This window comes from Excalfactoria chinensis, chromosome 3, assembly GCF_039878825.1.
Source record: "Excalfactoria chinensis isolate bCotChi1 chromosome 3, bCotChi1.hap2, whole genome shotgun sequence".
In the NCBI taxonomy this organism is placed as follows: Eukaryota; Metazoa; Chordata; class Aves; order Galliformes; family Phasianidae; genus Excalfactoria; species Excalfactoria chinensis.
Genome location: NC_092827.1, coordinates 89,321,464 through 89,341,840, shown reverse-complemented (window position 1 = coordinate 89,341,840; position 20,377 = coordinate 89,321,464). Strand labels below are relative to the sequence as shown.

The following is a 20,377-nucleotide window of genomic DNA, read 5'->3' as shown; positions in this document are numbered from 1 at the left end:
ACCATTGATTACTGTGTTTGTTGTAGGGCTGCTGGTACATCTGGTTCAGGCATGACAACATTTTAATCTGTTTCAGTGTAATATCAAGCATTCATCTAATGATAACACATCAGATGAATGTAAAGGCAATAGAAAATCTTGGTAAACAGTTTGTAGTGTCAGATCTGAGCCAAGAAGCAAAAACCACAAGCGTTGTTTCTGCTAGACAGCAGGATAACAGAAGCTGCAACAAACCATTCTTATATAATGAAGCAATTATGACTTCCCACTCTCACAAGTTTTTGAAAACAGCTTTCTCAGGCTTTCCACTGATAATACTTTGAGGCTTCATTGCTGGGAAAGAGTGATAAATAAGCAGTCACTCTTGCAAGCGTGTATTTTATCACCATTTTTTCACCCAGAAATACATTACATTTTATAACTGTGCTGATAGACTGTCACACCTGAAATAGGTCAAGTAGCTGTAGAAATAGAAGTCACTGAGAGAAGACCCCTGACAGAGTCCAAAAAAAAGGAAGGAAAAGCCATTGTATGTGTGTGAGAAGCAAGCAGCCCAGGCTAGCTTTTGTGGTTGAAAGAACTAAGTAACAAAGATGTCACGGAGCTTTTTCAAACCATTTGTTTTTTAATCCTAATGCTTGTGAAATATGAAATTACAAGAGCTGCAGTCGCAGACTCCCCAGACAAAACCGTGCCACACATACAAATTAAAAATAAATAATACATGGTTCTATATGGGAAAAATGTAATTCTTCCTACCAAAGTATTGAATGAACTGAGGAGAGCGTGTCTCCTTTGGCTTGTAGAGATGCTTGAGAAGAGAAGGCTGCCATTTGTCTTGCTAAAGCAATAGTAAACAATATTTGTGGCCAAATTATCCTTTACTCTTTGCAAAGCAAGAAAGCCAACAAAGACTCCTTATACTAATAACAAGGAAAAATGAAAACGATCCCTCGTCCTGTGTTCCAAATACAAATGACTTGAATGGAGAGGTTTGGGTTCCAGTGGTGAAATTACACATTGAAATTTGGCAGCTCAGTTCCATCTCAGTGATAACAACAGAGGACACAAGAACCCTGAATATCTGCTATTACACTGGGGCTTCAATCCCAGCAAATACCAGGAGCACACGCAGAATGCCCAAACACTGCCTGCATGGTAGCCACCTGATTGTGCAAAGGAGTATCCCTGAGATGTCCTGATCTTAATGCAGTCATGGGGAAAAGAGGGTGCTCCTCTAGAGCACTGTGGCAGCAGTGCTCAGCTGTGACCAAAATTCGAAGTCCTCTGTGCCCACACGCAGAGGTATGTTGAACAACTGCAGCTCCACTTTGTGTTCTCTGGAAACTGTAGGAGTCCAGATGGCCAGAATCTGGTTTGCTTTTAAGAGCAATTATTCACCAGTGTCCAGGAGAAATAAAACCTGTAGCAATCTGTTGCTGTTCCAGGCCAGTGAAAGACCCAAAAGGCTGGATCCAAATGTAATTGCTGGCAGGATTTCCTAAGATGAAGGACAACCTGCAGAATACCTGTGTACATAGTTCTGTTCTTTTGGGAGAAGAATTCTGTGCTCCTTATTGACCACAGGTGGTAACAGCCCCCTTTGAATGTATTTTGAATAGCTGATAACTATGGTAACCTTAATAACTAACAACAAAGTACCCAGCTGAGCTCCTGCTATAGAGATGACTCAGGAGAACAGGGATGACTCAGAAGGTGAAATATTTCACAAAGCACATGGGTGTTCTTCTGAGGTTTCCATCTAAGGCTCAACCTTCGTCAGGTTATGAGATCTGACAAGATCACAGTCCCCACCAGCAGACTGTAATACAAAGCACTGCTCTAATTCATGGCTGTAATACAAAGCACTGCTCTAATTCATGGCTGTTACATCTGACACCTCAGCTGTAATATACTAGTAATATTGACATGTCTTATATGTCCCTCAACACTTTAAATATGCAAATGAAGAATAAATCCTCAGATATATATTGAAAATGCAACTGGAAGCATTTCTGTGAGTAAATAACTGTGTTAATACTATGTGAAAGTCTATTAAAACAGGCAGGCTTACACATATGCGCACCTAGTCTCAAATGCTCTCATGAAAAGCAATTAACCTTCAAGAACAGCCACTCCTCTGATAAAGACACAGTCTCTATTTCTCTGTTTCACAATGCTGCATCAGACATCCAATGAAGAGATCACACATTTAGAAAGCAGCACAGGAGAGGCTGAGCCTGGAGTCCTGGTGACGTCCAGACACCTGGAAAGGGCCAGGGCTGGACTGTTACTCCTAACTCACAAGTTGGGAAAACTTGCTCCTCTGGCAGAGCAGCTTTTCAGCATGCATCTGAGGTGTGTATCACATCACATCCCATCACCACCACAGTGACAGGAGCATAGACATTGCTGGGAAACACCCCTTTAGGAGGGAAGGAGTCACGCACATCTGGGCTGCTATTTCCAAATTGCTGCAGGCTCCAGTGGTGTACTTAATCCCAGTGTCACACTGCAGTGTAACTCACTGGTAGACTGCAGCCCTTTCCTGCCTGTAATTACATCTCTAAAGTGACTTATCTCCAGTTTCTCTTGACTGGGCAGAGTCTGGCACGTAGCTGGGCTAGGCTGGCTGCTCTTGCCGAAGAGCTGGCTGTAGAGCCACTGTGTTATTTATTTCCTTCAGGTACTAGAATCTGGCTATCACCTTGTTAGTGGATGTCCATGAACACATAGCCTCTGAATCTTATAAAAATTAAAACAAAAAAGTTGCCATTGGGTACAGGGGATTTTGTGATAATTTTGTGATTAGGGCTGTACAAACAAGGCATTTAGGGAGATGGACGTAAGAGAATGTCCTTAAAGATCTGTCCAAGAATCTGGCTTTTCCATCCAGGAAGGTGCTTGGAGGCAACTGAGCTTAATTCCTTACTGAAGCATTTGAGCTGTGCCCTGACTGAGAGGTGCCTGTTGTGTAGCTTCTCATCAGACATTGATTAAACAGCTGCCAGCTAGGGAACAAGATGTTATTCCTTCCCCTAACCCATATAGAATCATAGAATCATCAAGGTTGGAAAAGAGCTCTAAGGTCATTTAGTCCAACCACCAACCCATTCCCACCATGCCCACTAACCATGTCCCTTGTTGTGATATCCACACGTCCCTTGAACCCCACCAGGGATGGTGACCACACCACCTCCCTGGGCAGCCTGTGCCGCTGCCTCACCACTCTGAGAGGACATTTTTCCTAACATGTGGTCCTGTGGCTTCCTTAAGGCTAGCTCTGGTAAGTATCTGTCCACAGAGAAATGAAGTGCAAGTAATCAGCTGGCAAAGAACCCCAGCTTCGCAGAAAAGGAGGAACTGGATTTGACCAGCTCAGCTTTAGGATCTGGCTTACAGTGGCAATGGGTAAATGATGAAGCAGGGCTGGGAAGAGGTGGAGCAGGTACAGCTCTGAGCAGCAGGCAGAAAAATAACACAGCTGTGTCCTGAAAGCACGATGCAAGCTTCTTTGGACTTCTTTTTGGAATTTATTCTGCATTTAAGTTTTCCACTTAATTTCTTTCTCCAATCAAAAATGTGCTATGATTGCAATTTCCAAATGTTTTACTGTAAGAGAAGCAGATGTCTGGTCCTGTGAATAACTATTGCTTTACCTGCAAAAGTCCTTTATTTTCCTTAGCAGCTCTCTGGTTAGAGAGAATGATGTGGAAATCCATTTTCAGGAGATGAAATTCTGATGGAAACCTACAGCTCTCAACGAAACATACTTTAGTTATTGTGATTGCCTGTGGAAATGTTAGCAGAAAGTCTTCAACTGCCATTGTGTCAGTAGAGTAGGAACAACTTAATTGCAATAATAACAAGGTGCTTCTCAAAGTATAAATCAGCTCTGCGGTAAGCTCTGCCTTGAGTGGAGATCAGTGACATCTCCAAACAATTATTTATAACATGAGTGAGCTATGGAGCAAAGTGACCCAGCAGCCAGAGCAATTCCTTGCTTTTTTTCCTACCCTCTTTCTTCCTTTTTTTACTTTTTTTTTTTTTTTTTTTTTTAATATATTTTATAAGAGAGGTCTTACCAGGCACCAATCTCACCAGGCCTTGGCCCTGTCCTGCAGAGCATTGCTGCCAAAGGGGCAGGAGCTCCTTGCAAAGGGATGAAGCATGCTGCTCAGGTGCTGCACTGCAGAGCCCTATCTCCCTGCCGTGCTTCTCCTCCATGGAATGGAGATTGCAGCATTGCCTGTCCTTGCAGCTAAGATGTAGGGGTCAGGGAATTTGAGACTAAGGTAATTGGTGACAAATAGTTGCCTGATATAGACGTAGCTTCCCATTCTCTCATGTCCCCTATTTACACAAAGCATTCAAAAGCCCTTTATTTTTCTCTGTATTACACTGGAACATAGTCTGTAGTGTTTATCGGCAGAAAAGCAATCATAGCAACAGACTACTGGAGGAAAATTTAATTATAGTTATTTATTATACCAGGACTTTTATTATTTTGCAAAAAATAAGAAGGATTTCTCACACTTATTTGTACTTCTTTCCTTCTGTATTGAATTCAGTGCCTCTCCACTCAGGTACTAGTTTACTGGGCGTACTTCAGCTAAACAGAAGGCCAGAGAGGTCTCGGATTAATTTACTGCCCTGAAAGTACTCATCTTTATGAGCCATAATACTGACAGAACCCTAAAGCAAAGATGAGTCTGCCACTTCTCTCTCCCCAGCCTTCTGGATGATGAGGCATCTAAACCTCCAAGGGGGATGTTAGGAAAATCAGAATGTGAGCAATTACCTCCTTAGAAGCAGGCAAACAACAGACCCCTACAAATGAAGATGTGGCAGTTTTCTGTGCATCTCAGTTAGGGGAATTTATACTTGCAGCACAATCCTTCCTACTTCATCCTCTAGGCTGTAAGATGACCCAGAGGTTTGCATTTACCTTGGAAATATTCAAGCTGCTTTGCAGGAAGTTTTTTTTTCAAGTTGGAGATTCCATCTTCACTCTTCTTTCATTTTGTGATATTCCTTCTTGCCCTTGCTTTGTGATAATTCAAAAGGAAATATTTCCATCGAGTGTCCAAATGCTGTTTCAGCCTGCTAAATTTCACCTGACACAGCTGTATTCCTCCACATCTGCACAGACAGCGTGTGAGGGTACTCAAAGCACTGATCTGGATCCAAAGAGAAGGGTCTGGCAGCCTGGAAAGGTTTTAGAGGGTGCTGTCAGGTTGTCAGAAAGACTTGGAACAGCTGGGTGCCTAAAGCTCAGTGCAGAAACTAGTGCAGCCCTTAACCACGGTACCAGCCTCCTCGAGGAGAGTTGTGTGAGCCCTATGCAAAGTGCAAGGGCTCTTTAGTCCCACAGAACAGCACAAACGTGGTGCCTGGTCCTCTGCACATAGGCAAGGGATCTGAAATGAGCTCTCTGTGGTGGCATCCTAATGGAAATTAATGTTAATTAAGGAAAACGTATTCGTCTTTAGTATGAAGCAATTGCTAGTTAGGTTGCAGAATTAATCACATGGGGCAGGCTGGCATTTCCCATTCTCTTTTGCTCAAGAGTGGAAACCAATTAGAAGTTGATGACTTTCCATTCCTTCCTGCTATGCTGTCCATCCTTAGGGACTCACCACTCCAAACTGTTCTCTGTGCTCACTCATTTGCAGTGGGTACAGGGAGTAGAGCTGCTTGGCTGCCTTCTGCCTAGGAAAGCCAGGCAGTGTTGAGATGGCAGCTTTAACCATTAGCAGAGTGCTGTTACTGCTGTCTCTGGGAGATCCATCAGAGGACGCATCTTTTTGCTTTGTGCAGAGGCCATTTCCACACGAACAGAGCCAGGAACATTTTCCAAGCTCACTGCCAAGGAAGCTGTTATGAGAAGCCAGGACAAACCACAAACACTGATTCTCCTGGGGATCGTGAAGGTGGAGGGGAGAGAAACCGAACCCTTGGGAAGGGCTTTTCTTTTCTCTTGCTATAGATTTCAACATGCCAACCTTGATTACAACATTTTTTAAGTGACATATCAAATCCTTACGTTTAGAAACCCTTAGCAGAACGGTTCTCAATCTCTTCCAGTCACATCACTCTTGAGCCTCAAGCTCTATTAAAGTTGGTTCTGGCCCTGTGTTTTTTCTTTTTCACTTCATCTCCCGGGGCTCAGGTTAAACACGATGTCGCTGCCAAGGAGAGCAGATCTCTCCATCATGCTGGTGAGTGGGAGAAAAGAGGCAAAGGCAGGAGCCACTGAACCATTCCTATGGCTGCCCTGGCCCTGGCAGTTCTTTATTATAGTTTATATGTAAATGTAACAGAGCACAGACTGGTGAAGGTTGGAAGGGACTTCTGGAAGGTCACTTGGTCCAACCACCCTGCTCAAGCAGGGACACATAGGGCCAGTTTCATTTCTAGAATGTTAGAATAATTGTAGTCATTTAGGTTGGAATTCTAAAATCTTTCACCCCTGTTATTCACTAATCTTTCTGTTTTCAAATGAAGACTTTATCACGACAGAGAAGTCAAGTATTATTCCTACAGTATCGTTGTCTTACTCTTATGATGTACTACAAGGAAGTAGTACTGGGAGCACTCATGTCTCCTTCAGCCTTCAGTTCATCAAGCTAAATAAGTCAGCCTCCTTCATTCTCCTCTTTTAACACCAGCTTGCGTGTCTTTACTGTTTTGTATCTATTCCAATTTGGGTTCAGCCTTTCTGAATTTGAACAACCAGAACTGTACATATGTTTGAAAAGAGGTGTTCTTATTCAATGTGGCATGTTCCCTTCTCACCTGTGAAACGTTTCCAGGCTGTGTTTTCACAGATGGGATGAGCCAGTCTAGTAGCTCATAGCTGTTGAAAAAGAGAAGGCTTGAGTTGGAAGGGACCTTTAAAGGCCACCTATTCCAATCTCCCTGCAATGAACAAGGACACACACAGCTCAATCAGGTGTTCAGAGTCCTGTCCAGCCTGACCTTGCATGTTTCCAGGGATGGGATTTCATTGGTCCTGTTTGTGTGAGACTCCCACATTAACCCAGGATAGTGAAACACAGCAGCAGTGCTCCTAAGAAAAAAGGGGGCCAGGCAGGTGTATGGGAAACTGTTAATCACAGCCTGAACCTCTGATTAAAACCATCTGAGGCAAGTGTCAGTCAGCTGCAGGAGCACAGGTGAAGGTAATTGAGCTGTGCTCCCGGAAGGGATGGAGCTTGGCTCTGCCTCTCCTAGATTTCATTTAAGGGCTGACCACCTCTAAGGCAGGATCTCTTTCTGGGGATTGCTCCTTTGTGGAGTTCTGGTGGCAAGCCTCAACATTTTCCATCTTGACTGAAGGCCTCAGAGTTGGTGAGTTTTTCCCATACATACCCTCTGGCTGTTTATGACTATTCTTGTATTATTCTAACCATGCATAATTATTCTTGCGTTATTCCAACTGTGCATTTGACTGTACAGCAGGATAGAGGAGCACCCTGTGAGGAAGGAAGATTTGTCACTGCTGATCTGCTTTAGAGAAGCTGTTAGATCACAGCCTGAACCAGTGATTGAGCACCTGGTGAAGGGCACAACCAGCTCTGGGAGCACAGGTATGAGCAATTCACTTGTGCTACCAGAACATAACCTCACTTAAAGGCTGGCAGCCATGAGGGAAGCATCTCTGTTTGGAGATCCCCTCCTTTTTCAGTATGCTCTGATCCTTGGAAAAGGGGTGATTCCTTTTCTTTTACCGGATTGTGACTGTTAGCTTTCTTGAGTTGAAAGCATCTATGTTTGCTGCCACCTGTGCTTACTCCTGCTGACTGGGGAGAGAAAAGGACTCATTAGCCCAGCCCTTTTCATTCCAGCTGTAGTGCAGTTTAGAACTCTATGGTGCTTTTACTATCCTTGTTAGCTAACAAAACAAAACCTTGGCAAAGCTTCAGCAAGAGGCAGAGCTACAAGGCAGGGAACTTCTTGCTGTGTTGCCTTTTCCTTCAGCCTAACCCAGAACAGTTCCTTATATTACAAGAACTTGCCATCGGAAGAGTGAGCTGAAGAGTTACTGTTTTCCTATTGCTTTCCCTTAAGTACTTGAACTTTGTCCCTGCTGGAGTCTGCCAGGAAGACTTTGAGCACAAATTTGGGGGTATTCACAGAAGAAACCTCTCCCTTTCCTTCAGAGAATGCAGCTCAATGCAGTCTTGCCCTGGTTTCAGCTGAAAGTGAGTTTATTTATTTATTTATTTACTTATTTCTCTTAACATCTGACACGATGCTTTACTTTGGCCTTGGTAGAAAAAGCAGCATTAATAGCATGCTGGTGGTTTGGTTGTTGGGGCAATGGGAATACAGTAGGACCAGGAGAATTAGTGAAGAAAAGCTACAGCCTTTCTGGTGAAAGACCAGAAAACTGAGCTGTTTAGGGCCAGCAAGTGCTCAGGGACTGGCTGGGTGTTAGTGGGTGGGTGGTGTGCCATTGTGTAGAGAGTGGGGCACTACTCAGTGAGCAGTGGTGGCAGGTGATGAGACTTCACAATGTGAAAGTGTGTGTGTACAATCAGTAGGTGTACACAGGTTAGACTTATACAGATGTTTAGTTAAGATTATTGCAATAGGAAGATAATTAACAATCAATGGAAATGCTCACCAGTGTTGAAGGCTCACAGTAAACCTCCACAAAGGAGCAATGTCTGGAGAGAGATTCTTCCTTAGTGGCAGTCAGCCCATAAACAGGGTCTAGGAGAGGTGCAGCCAGGCTACACCCCTTCTGGTAGCACACCTGAATTGCCTTTGTGTGTACTCCTATGACTGATTCATTGCTTGCCTCAGGTAGTCAATCAGAGTTTCAGGCCATGATCAAGAGTTCCCATATGTGTGTATATACATACCTATGTATGTATTGCTGACTTTGCTATTATTTTTCTTTTCTTTTTCTGTCTTGAAAAATAGCTTTTATCTCAGCTCTCAAATTCTACCTTATTCTTCCCCCCCAGTTCTCTCTCATTCCACTTACATGGGGAAATGTGTGGTGCTGAGCTGCTGCTGGGTTAAACCAGAACCATCCTACCAGCAGAGCCTCTAACAGCTGCTTTCCATGGTGATGGGTTTTGCAAGGAGCAAAGCAGATTTGTATTAATGACTCTGTAGCCCTGTAGGCTTATAGCCAGGTAGGGCAAAGAAAAAAGCCAAGTACAGACAAAGCAGGGAAGCCAGGTCTTCTGCTGGAAACATGGCAGATGGCAGCAATGCAATTGAAAGTACTCCAGGGCTCACTCCTGATCCAGTGGACTGTTTGGAACAAAAGAGGTAGCAACCCACGGCATATCCCTGGCCTTCTGTCAAGTGATCGATTATCAGAGGTGTGGTGGTGAGCCATGGCTATTTGAGAGCCCCCACACATTAGGCTTTGCATCAACTTTCAGCCGTTTCCAATCAGAATTTCATTTAAGGTGCAGTGTTTATTTTTATGCTGCTCCTGGTCACTCTGGTTTTGTTTGACCCTTAAGCATCCTTTTCCAAATTACTTCTTGGTCATTTTTCCTCCAGCCCAAATACAAAAGGGCTTGCAATGTGGAATGAAGTGTGTCAGGTTGTTTCTTCCAATGTCTTGCTTGCAACGTGCTCTGTCTTCACCTGTTTGCTGGCAGCTGTACAGAGGTGGAAGATCTTGCCTTCTAGATCTAGATTAGACTCTAGGGTAAGCTGAACCTCTCCACTGACTAGACAAGGAGCCTAGGGATATTAGTCTTCACTGTAAATATCTCAGTTGAATGCCAAAAGTTATATGGGAAGAATGTTCATGGAGACCTTTTTCCCTAAGCATGTGTTCTCCAAAACAACTTTCTGCAGTAGTCCTTCCTACAGTGCATCCCTACGAATGCAGAGCTGTTAGTCCCCAGATCCCTCTGTGGTAGAGCTAAGGGATGCTGAATGAAGTCTGCAGGGAACTGATTTCTTAGAGATACAGGGTATATCTCTCTGTGCAGTGAGTGAGCTTCTGCAGGTTTATCACCTAACAATTGTACATTCAAAGCAAGGAGTGGGCTGCAGAAATTGGCACAGCACAGGTGAGCTGAGACAGGTGGAGGGTCTGTATACCCAGCAGGATATTTCTTGTGTTCCTATGGTTATCTGGTGGCCAAGATAAATAAAATCCACTTTTTGTGGATAAATAGCTGAAGTAGATGATGTGTTTTCTGACTGTCAGATTCAGATGGTTTGTTAAAATTAGAGATGATAGATTTATAGCCCAGAAGGGATTATTACAGCATAAGAACAGACCACAGACTTCCCGCTCTCATTCCTGCATTTGCCTTCTTTAGTGCTATCTGTGCTCTCCCTCTAGGGATGAGTCTTTCGTGCACAGCCCCAACATAAGCAGAGATGTGCCTGCCTTGGCCAGCATGATGTCAGCAGTCCCAAGGTCCCCGCTCTAGCCCACTTCTAATGAATTTTCTTCCTTGTTAAGCATAATGTAGTTTTCCACACATCTGCCAGTAAAATGCGCATCTCCCATTGCCACAGCTCTTTCCTGGGCTCCTCTGCTGTACTTAGCATTCAGATTGCAGCCACTTTTTAAATTGCAGCCATGGTACTTGATGTGGTGCTTGTCCAGCGGGGTGAAATGAGGCACAAGGTGGCAGCTGCAGTCTCTCTCATGTTGTCTGTGGTGCATATGCTGTCATATCTAGCTGTTGTTCTGTCGCAGTATACACAGCCCCTACTAGCTCTGTATCTGCTTTTCCTTTAGCACTGTATCCACCATAATTCGATAGGGTAAGGAACTGATTGAAATGTACCAAACTGTATTATCTTGAGTGCTCAGAAAAATCCCTGCAGTTGGTGGGTGGCTCTGGGGGAGGGAGTGATTGATGCAAAATGTCCCCTCTCCCCAGGAGATCTTTCTCCCCCACGCCCATAATCCTACCGCTCTGTGCTTATATAATATTGTCATCTTATGTGGCACATATGCCATTGATCTGTCACCAGGTCCATCAGAACCTGGAGCAGGAGGCTGAGCTGGGTTGCCCTGACCTCTGCTGATGCCCGGTAGGCTTGTGGCCTCTTAGCACTGAGAGATCCTACTGATTTTTACCTTGCCTATTGGGTTGATGCTTATGTTCAAAATTCCTTGATGGAGCATATTAATTTATTAATGGAATCTTATCTAATGATCAAACTTTTCAATTAACAAATGAAAATCCTGTGCAAGGGCATAATATGCTGTTCAGCAAGCAAAATAAAAGACCTGGCCCCTGGGCAGCATTTCTAGGAGAACAGAGAGAGGCAGCCTGCAAACTCTATAGATGTTCCTTTAATCTTGCCTGAAGGCAGCTGAGGGGTGGATCAGCCCAAATCCATCCAGCAAAAGCCTTGTATTTATGTAGCAACAGTGGGAGCGTTAAGTTACAAGTGCCCCAGGGCTGAGATCTGACAGAGTAAGGAGAGGTTGTGTTAAACTGGAGCACATAAGGGATGGTGGGGATGAAGTAGAGAAGCGTGCAGTCACTGTGCAACAGGTCGGGGTTGGGAAAGGAGAACTGATTCTTGCCTGCTGTTCAGTTTAGTGCAGCGCTACAGAGTTTCAAGTAATTGGAGAGAATTTATTGGACAATAAATTGGACAAGAGACCATCGTTGGTCTCTTTGGCAGCTGCTCATCAAGCTCACCTCCTATTTTACTAACTCCCTTCCTGAATTGTTAGGGTTACTTGCTCTGACAAGTGTATTATTCATCTGTTCTATTGAGGATAGCCCATCATTGTCAGAAACGCCGGGTTTCTATGAATTCAGCCTGCTTTTAAGCAGCAGTTCCTCTCCATTCCATCACCGCTCCCTGCTGTGCTGGAGCTGTTCTTACTCCCATTTGCACACAACAGGCACGCACTGCTCATGTTCCTGCCAGCAGGTCCCAGAGGGCAGCAGGAACAGCTGTGTGCCAACTGCCCACAGCCACTGCATCCTGAATGCATCCTCTCCTCCAAACCTCTGGCACACAATTTCACTGTGTGACTATGCTGCAAGAGTGTCACATCACATCCAGCGTGTGCTTTAGCGTGTCTGGTTTATTTCTTGTGTTAGGCAACTGTCTGTGAACCTTTCTCCTTCCCTCCCTCTTTTACAGAACTTTGGATCTGGTCTTTACCTATAAGGCAGCATTTCTTCAGATGTATTTCAGTGTTCTGTTGTGGACAGGGTTGCCAACCACTGAACCAGGCACTAGATCAGACTGCTCAGGGCTGCATCCAACCTGGTCTTGAACACCTCTCGGGATAACTTCTATCAGTCTACCATCTAATGCAGACATTCAGAACTGCCTTCCCCGTTATAACCAAACTTGGCTGGTATAACTGAAATTCACCAAGCTCAATCAAAGATATACCCATAAAGTAGGCTTGGGAAGGAAAAAAAAACAACAAAACAAAACAGGGCTATGAAGAGGAGGGAGAAATACAGGCCAAGAATACTTGATTGTTATTGCAGGTACATTTTCAGAGCTTGTAGCTTTCCTCCTGCTGAGCTGCAGGACCCACAAGATGTACTATGTTAGTGGAATCCCACCTAGGGATGAGGCAGTCCCATTCTGCTCTCAGTGCTCACAGGATGCAGCTGCTGCTGAAGCCATACTAAAGCAGTATTTTTAATGCGACTTGGAAGAACTGTCAGCTCTCCTACTGCTGAAAGTTGGGGTATTTTTAGCAATTAGCTGCGTTCAAATGCTCCTTGCATGATTTGCATGGACATTGAATGGTTTAGTCAATTAGCAGGAAGGGTCAGATATTGCTCTGGACAAAAGCAATGTTTACCGTCTTCAAAGCAGATTGAAATCTCCATGTTTTACAGTACAAACAGGCATGCTGGTTTCAGGAAGGGCCATGTTATCCATAGCACTTCACAAAATTAACACTTCTCCCTTGAGGAGGTCTGATATCAGCTATCAGGCTATTGTGGAGTGGCAGGAAGCACTGATATAGATGGCAATGTAGTATGATCAGTGCCTCGAAATGGCCCTGATTCTGCTCATATTTGAGTTGCTACTGCACAAAGCATATGCTTTCACTTTAAGCCTGCAGTCAAGGAGCTTGAGAAGACACTCAAAATTAAACAAGTTGTTCAACAGATTTGTTACAAGTCTTCCATTTGCTTCCCAGCATTTAGTACTGCAAAGCAATATGAGCATGTCTCTTGCTTGATTTGCAAAGCTGGGGAATTATTCAGCTGGGAAAAAGTGCAAGATATTAATTGCTGGCAATTGGCACATCTCCTTGACTTCTGGACAGGAGCAAGCCCCAAGCCTGCCAGCTTCAGCACTTTTCTGAATGAAGTGTGAGGATGCTGGAAGCAATGGCTGCTGGAAGCAGCTGCCCCATAGCTCAGAGCCTTGCAGGAAAGTCTGGGTGGGAAAATCTCTCTCCAGTCATAAAATTGCCTATACTGCAGAGCTGCACCAAGACAAATCCTTTTCTGTATCTTGGAGGGGAAGGAAGCACGGTCTGCCTTTTCTTTCTCTTGACAAGCATCTGCGTGAGTCAAGATTTCCTCTGCAAGCCAATGTAGGAACTTCAATGCCTGACATTAAATATTCATTTTTAAAGCTGTATTCAACTGGAAAAAAAGTCAATTAGAGTCTCTTGCAAGGGAAAGAAAAAAACTTTATTAGCTAAAGTGGTGACATTTCTTTTTGATAGAAAGCTGGTGTTTCCAAGAGTCTGAGATAAAGGCTAACAGGCAGTAATCAAAGAACACATGAACTAGCCCTTATGCAATATCTCTTCCATCTGTTCAGCATGTGATCCTTACCATTAAGCACTGAGATTTCACTTCATCCCACAAAAGAAATCTCTAGCAGCATGTGAGGAGTGTTATGTCTAGGCCACAGTCTTTCTGCCTGGACTGGTAGGCACATTTCCCCATAACTAAGCTAAATTGGAATGTAAAGCTTGTCTTGGTCAAGTGTAAAACTAGTCACCAGCCATAAATGTAGATCTGAGAGGGTCTTGGCTTCAGCTGGGATAGTTAACTTACGTCACTGTAGCTGGTGTAGTGCTGTGTTTTGGACTTACTGTGAGAATAATGGAGATAGCACAGCAATAGTTGGTTGTTGCTGAGCAGTGCTTGCACAGAGCCTAGGACTTGGACAAGGATTTGCTCAGCCAGTGAGGTGCTGGGGTGGAACTGCGCCAGAATAGCTGGCCCGGACTGTCCAAAGGGATGTTCTGTACAATATGGCACCACACTCAGCAATGATACTGAGAAAGTTGGCTGTTTAGGGGTGGCTAGTATTGCCCATTGCTGGGCATCAATTGGCTGGTGGTGAGCAATGGCACTGTGCAACACTGGTTTTGTTTTCCTTTTCTTTTTTATTAAATGATTGTTATCCCAACACCTGAGTTTGTTTTCTCTCCTCTTTTTTTTTTTTTTTTTTCTTTTCTGACTCTTTCTCCCATCCTTTTGCCCAGAGGGGGAGTGAACTGGTGTGAGGTGCTGAGCTGCCTGCCAGGCTAGAGCACAACATAGAATTTGAGGAGGCACAGGACCCAGAGCCCTGCACTCAGATTTGTCTGTAAGATGTGTAGAAAATGCTACGTTGTACCACAGATGCTGAGCTAGAACTGAGTTTTCCCAGAGAAGCCTGACCAGCTGGAAAAGTAGAACCTCTTGTCTCAGTGCCAGTACTGATGCTTTGATTATACTTGTTAAGTGCAGACAGATAAAGCACTGAACACAGCATCCATTCATCATGATGTTTTGTTGTGTTTTTGTTTGTTTGCTTGCTTTTTGTGGATTCCTAAAAGCAGAGCTGCTTTCAAATCAGATAGAAGAAACTGCCTTCATTGGGCTTCCCTCCTCATGCCTCAATGAGAACCTCTGGAGTTGTACCAGGCAGCCCTATTGCTTCAAGCAGCAGCGCTCAGGCTGTGAGTTCCAGTAATCTGAATACCCAGTGAGTATTTTTTCTAATGTTCTTTAGAGCAAACATTAATTAGCCTCCATCAAAAGTAGAGAATCTGATGCTTCATCCTCTGGCACTGCTTGTTCCTTGATTGAAAAGAGACAAGCTGGTATTTGTGTCTTTCCTCTGAGGAGGAGACAACTCAATGAGAGAACAGGTTTTGTGGAGAAAGTTGCTGGGAGTCAGAAAGCCATACAGAACTGCTGAGGCCAGGGAAAAAGGGAAGGCAAATGGTTGCAATCTTGGCCTCTCCTCAGTGAGCAGCCACTGCACCATCTTTATGAGTGTGCCTTCTGTTTTTAGCTTGAAAAAAAAGGATGGGGTGAGGAACCTTTCACAGATCTTTATCAGCCTTCACCACACTGTGCTCCAAGCTTGGAAACAGGTATCCATACTTGCATTCACTCAACTTGAAAGGGATTTTTCAATGTAATTCTGCATAAAGAGGATCTCACACTGGTTCCTTCTATGATAATGTGAACTTGCAAAATAATGAACAGGCTCGATTCCTGTGGAAGTCAGCTACCAGCAGGATTTGTCCCCTTTGCTTTTATGTCCATGTAATGATTCTCCTTAGCTAACATGTTAAAATGCCATATTGCTCCATTGGTTCTTTACCAGGAGCATGAGAATTACTGCTCCTTCAAAAAAATGGGAAAATGATTTTTTTTTATTTTTTTTTTTTTTCCTGCTAATGGGCTGATGAAGCTAATGGTCTTCATAAAAGTGTCAGAGACTGGTGCGGATGGAAGGGGACCACTGTAGACCCCTACTCAAACTGGGTCCAGCAACAAGTTGCACACGGCCTTGTACAGCTAGTTTTGAATATCTGCAAGGATGTAGATCCCACAACCACCCTGGGCAACTGTTTCAGGTTTGTTTGTTTGTTTTTATCACGCTCATTATGGTCTTTCCTTCTTGGTATCAAAGTTTCCTGTTCCAGATGGTCCATTGCTTTTCATCCTTCTAACTGTGAACCTCTCCAGAGGGCCTGACTCTGTCTTCTCTAAATTCCCAGAATCTGGATCATATAAGAAAAAAAAGGAAAAGGTAAAACCAGAAAGGGCAGAGTAGCAGAACATACCTCAAGACTGAGACTTCAGATATTACAGGGCTACAGGGAGTTTAATCAGAGCTACTGGTTCAGACACCATTTAAATGAGGAACAAAAGCGTACAAAAATCATATTTGATCTGAGAACCAAACGTTGCTCAGAGCCTCACACACATCAAGGAGCTCAAGTATTTTTGTCACTAAGAAGATCCAAAGAGGAACAAGCAAGTTTCCAACTAAATTGTCCAGTTTTTTATAAAACTGTTCTCTGAGCACCCCAACATTTTGTGGCACTCACATCTGAGATGGTCATTTGTTTTTCTGGTTGGATTTTATATGTGCTATTAAGAACAGATTCCATTAGAAATGCAGAATCCCCTAAAACTGGTTGGTATTGTGTGAAAACCAATGTTTGACAGGATTGCAGCCCATTACTTTATGTCACAGGGCTTCAAGGTCAGCTCTGAATTTGGCTCATACGTTGGTCACCTGGTGGTATTGACAGCAAAGTGGAGTCATGAAAGTGACATCTGTGAAACAGGAAACCTTAAAGAACTGAAAGTAAGATGTCTCTTGGGAGCTGTACTCTTAAGTATCTGTAGAACTGATGAGAGCTGTTATAAACCAAAGTGCTGCTATATGTATTTTTTACTTCGTCCCAAGAAGCATTCACTGTCATCTCTGGTCTATTTTGGTTCCTGAGGATGCGAATAGAAATATGACGCAGGGTAACTAATTAAGACCAGTTGCAGAATGATTAAACTAAGCAGTATTTTTCTTTGGAAGAACCATGAGCATTTCATGCCTTAGATAAGTGATTTCCATATGTTTCCCTTGGCCAGGAAATGCAAGTTTCTTGCTACATCCCTGCTGGCTTTGGTCGCTGAATTCTTGATGTTAGCGAAAGAGATAATGAAAGTTATCATATCCCATTCTCTCCTACAGACTTTCTGTTCAGTGGGGAGTCTGAGCATTTCCTCCCATCAGCAGTAATGATAATGGATCTCACTTAATGAGCAGCCACTGAGATAAACACACACATGACAACAAATTAGCAGCTACAGATGCAACTCTGAAAGAAAATGACTACAGGACCCCAGAACCTCTCCTGCAGGTCATCGATTTCTTGGTCCCTTAATGAAAATGGAGAATTATCACCTCAGTCAGGAGCAATTCCTGCACCTGGTTCATTCTTTTAAGAGATGCTGTAAGGAAGGGCCATGCTTTCCAAAAGCAGCTTCTGAAATGTAACTGTAGACCACAGGATTGGATTGATGCAGCAGTTTGGCTATGACCTGAGGAGGCTGAGAATAGTTCTGGGGCCTCTGCCAAAGCTGAGGCCTCATCTCATCTCTAGGGCATGTGGGGATAACTTTCTTATTCAGACAGAGCAAAAGCAGGACAAGGCAAACAACCTGTGTTTACACCAGTGTTGCTACCAGTGTGCAAATGTGGAGCCGTCCACTTTGATAAATGCTGAAGCGGTATCCCTGCAGCAGCAGCTGCTGCCAGTGCATCTGGGCAGGCGAGAGCTGCTTGTCTCCTGCACCACCCCTACAGTGCCAAACCACTGTCAGCAGTGTTGCAGGAAGTCAGGGCCACACGATCTTCCCACAGGTCACTGAAAGTTGGTTTTATCTTTAAGTAGCTCCTGTCAGCCTAACACGTGCAAAGCCTCATGCAAGAAGTGCCTGGTCTCAGCCCGTTTTCAGAGAGGACGTGTTCCCAGCACTGGCTGTACATGACCTCAGTGCAGAGATGATGTGCTCCCCTCTCACCCAACAGGAGGTCAGCATGTCCTGGAATAAGAGACATGTGTGGCAAAACTACCCCTTGACTGCCTTCATGCCATTTTTCTTGGCATGAGGGGACTTCAGTTTCCAGGGCTGCTAATCCACTGTAAAGTTCACCTCATAACTGGAGGGAGAGCTGCAGCTTTACTTAGAATCGACTTATTGCTCTGAAATGTGTTGCTTCTGGCTGATGTATTTATCAAGCAGTTGTTTCCATTGCTGCTTTCTCTAATTTATGTAATCACTGCATGGCACGCTTTAACTCTCTGGTGTGCTTTGTGCAGTTTGTCTACAAGCGGAGAGCAGATGAAAGCAACCTGATAGTAGCCGGTTTGCACTCATTAGAGCAACGCTGGGGGGCTTGTGCTCAGTGCTGACAGTGTTCTGAGATGAGGAAAGCAGAGATCAGGGCTCTTGGGGTCTGCTTCCAGCCCTCCTTCTCTGTCTGATCATTGCAAATCACACACTGTGTAAATGGGATCTAAACCAGAACCCTGAAAAAAAAGTGAGACATCCGAATTAGGTGGCTTAATTTGTTTTGGTAGGTTTGTGAATACACCACTTGACAAGACATGTTTGTGTCTGAAGGCAACTGAGGTAGAGCCTGTAAGGGGGGCAATGAGGATGTGGCTGCCAGTGTAACAGGAACTGTCCTCACCAAGGGCCAAGCGTGGCGAATTATGGGGTATCCTCCACTACCACTGCTCATTAGTTGCACTTAATGAATTAGTGGGATTTGCCACATAGTAGGTGCTCAAAAGCCAGAAAGCAAATCCTGCTGCACACCTGGGCAGAGCTGCAGAGTACCTGAACAAATGCAAGCCTGGGCTTTGCCTGGTAAAAAGAGATGGTGGAATAAAGTCATAGAACAGTTAAGGTTGGAAAAGACCACTAGGATCATGACAAGCAACCATCACCACCTGGTGAAAGAAGGTGCTTGGGAACTCAAGTGAGGACACAAGCTTCTGGACAGCATCCACATAAAAAAGCAGGAGGTCCAGGAAGGAGTCTTCCATGGTTTTGCCCAAGGCTGAGCAAATGGATACAGGCTGACCCAGATTTGGAGGCCTGCATTCTGCTTTTTGCCTGGAGGTGCTTTTCCTGCTCATGTCAGCAGGCAGCAGAAATAAAGAAATGGCCACAGGTGCCCACTTGGCCAGCGCTCATCCATTCCAGCTCACCGTGCTGAGCATCTCAAAGGAAGGCCCCACAGTAAGACAATGTCTTCCCTCTATTATGTCTCCTCGTGATCATCATTTATTATGTATGAGTTTAACCTTCAAAGTCCAATGTCTTACGTCCCTTTTAATGTTTGCAATTAGGAGAACTCTAAATAATTTTTCAGCATTGCTTTGCTCCAACACCTGCCTCTGGCTGTATGGTTTAATTAACCTGCCATAAGAACAAATTTCCTCTTACCCTTTTTTTAATATCTCATTCTCTGATTTCATCAAATAGTCATTTGTGTCTCAGTTGCCACATGGGGACTGTAAAGCAAAGATGATAGCACAGTATTTCTACCCGTGGGTAATGTCAGTGCAAATAACCTCAGTGCCTGGCAAGCATTTGGATGCTAACTACGGCAAGTACTGTGACTGTGCTGGGCTCTGTGATATCAACTTTAGACTGTGATCTTCCTTAGATGTGCAAGTCACACCCCTGTTTTGTTGCCACGGGATTACTGAGATGAGGCTGCTCGGTGAAGTTCTCAGTTGGTTTGAAATACTGCTTCTCCTCTACCAACCGCTCATTCCTCGCCTCTTCCCACATCCATTTTCCCATGCATCTGGAACGCTAAAAAAACAGAAGCTTATTTAAAGAAGCTTTCTAAAAAGGGGGGAAACCATCAGAGCTGCTTCCCAGAGAGTTCTGTGCTGGACTGTAATGTAAAACTGCTCAGGACTGCTGAGGAGGAATCATAGAGCTATTAAGGTTGGAAAAGAGCACTAAGTACATCGTATCCAACCATCAGTGTGTCAGCACCATGCCCACTAACCACGGCTCTCAGTGCCAGTCGGCTCTAGGCACCAAAACCCCACCCTTGCACAGGAGCCATGGTAGGAGATACATTCTCTCCCGGAGAGTAGGATAATCCCTTTCATTTATACTGTGATACTATGAGACACTATGACACTCAGATGTGGGGTGTATGGTTTTGCATCCCATTCCCGTTGGAGTGGTCTGGCTGATGTCAAGGGGTTGATCACTTGCACAAAGAGGGAAGGCGCAGCTGAGCCATAGCCACCTGTTGCACCTATTGAGCTGCCTAAATGCAAATAAGGCCATGCCAGCCATAGTGATTGTGTGCAGCACCACGGAAGAAACAAACCATCTATATGGGCAGGAGAAGATAGCACTGAAAGGGTTTTTTGTACAAATGTCTTGATTAGTACTTAGTTGTCTCCCCCAGCAACAGACCTGAGTAAGAGCAATTCTGAGACTCCTACAGGCTGTACACAGTAGTGTTCCAACATCTTCTCACCCTTTATGAGATGCTCCATGGGGTAGAAAACTTACGAGAAGGCATCCTTACATATATCAGAAGCAGAGATCAGTGGAACGCAGTACGGAGCGTTTAGTGCTCAGGGCGCTGT

General features: G+C 44.3%; 1 long non-coding RNA gene across 2 annotated transcripts; it reads left to right on the top strand.

Moving 5' to 3' along the window:
* Positions 1–7,221: 7,221 nt before the first annotated feature.
* Positions 7,222–18,604, top strand: LOC140249628 (uncharacterized). 2 transcript variants are annotated; one of them, XR_011903045.1, is made up of 6 exons: positions 7,222–7,353; positions 7,462–7,592; positions 8,074–8,207; positions 14,783–14,928; positions 15,646–15,811; positions 16,936–18,604. It is a non-coding gene; the product is annotated as an uncharacterized lncRNA (long non-coding RNA). The 2 variants fall into 2 exon arrangements; XR_011903046.1 differs by lacking the exon at positions 16,936–18,604 and adding an exon at positions 15,956–16,255.
* Positions 18,605–20,377: the final 1,773 nt, after the last annotated feature.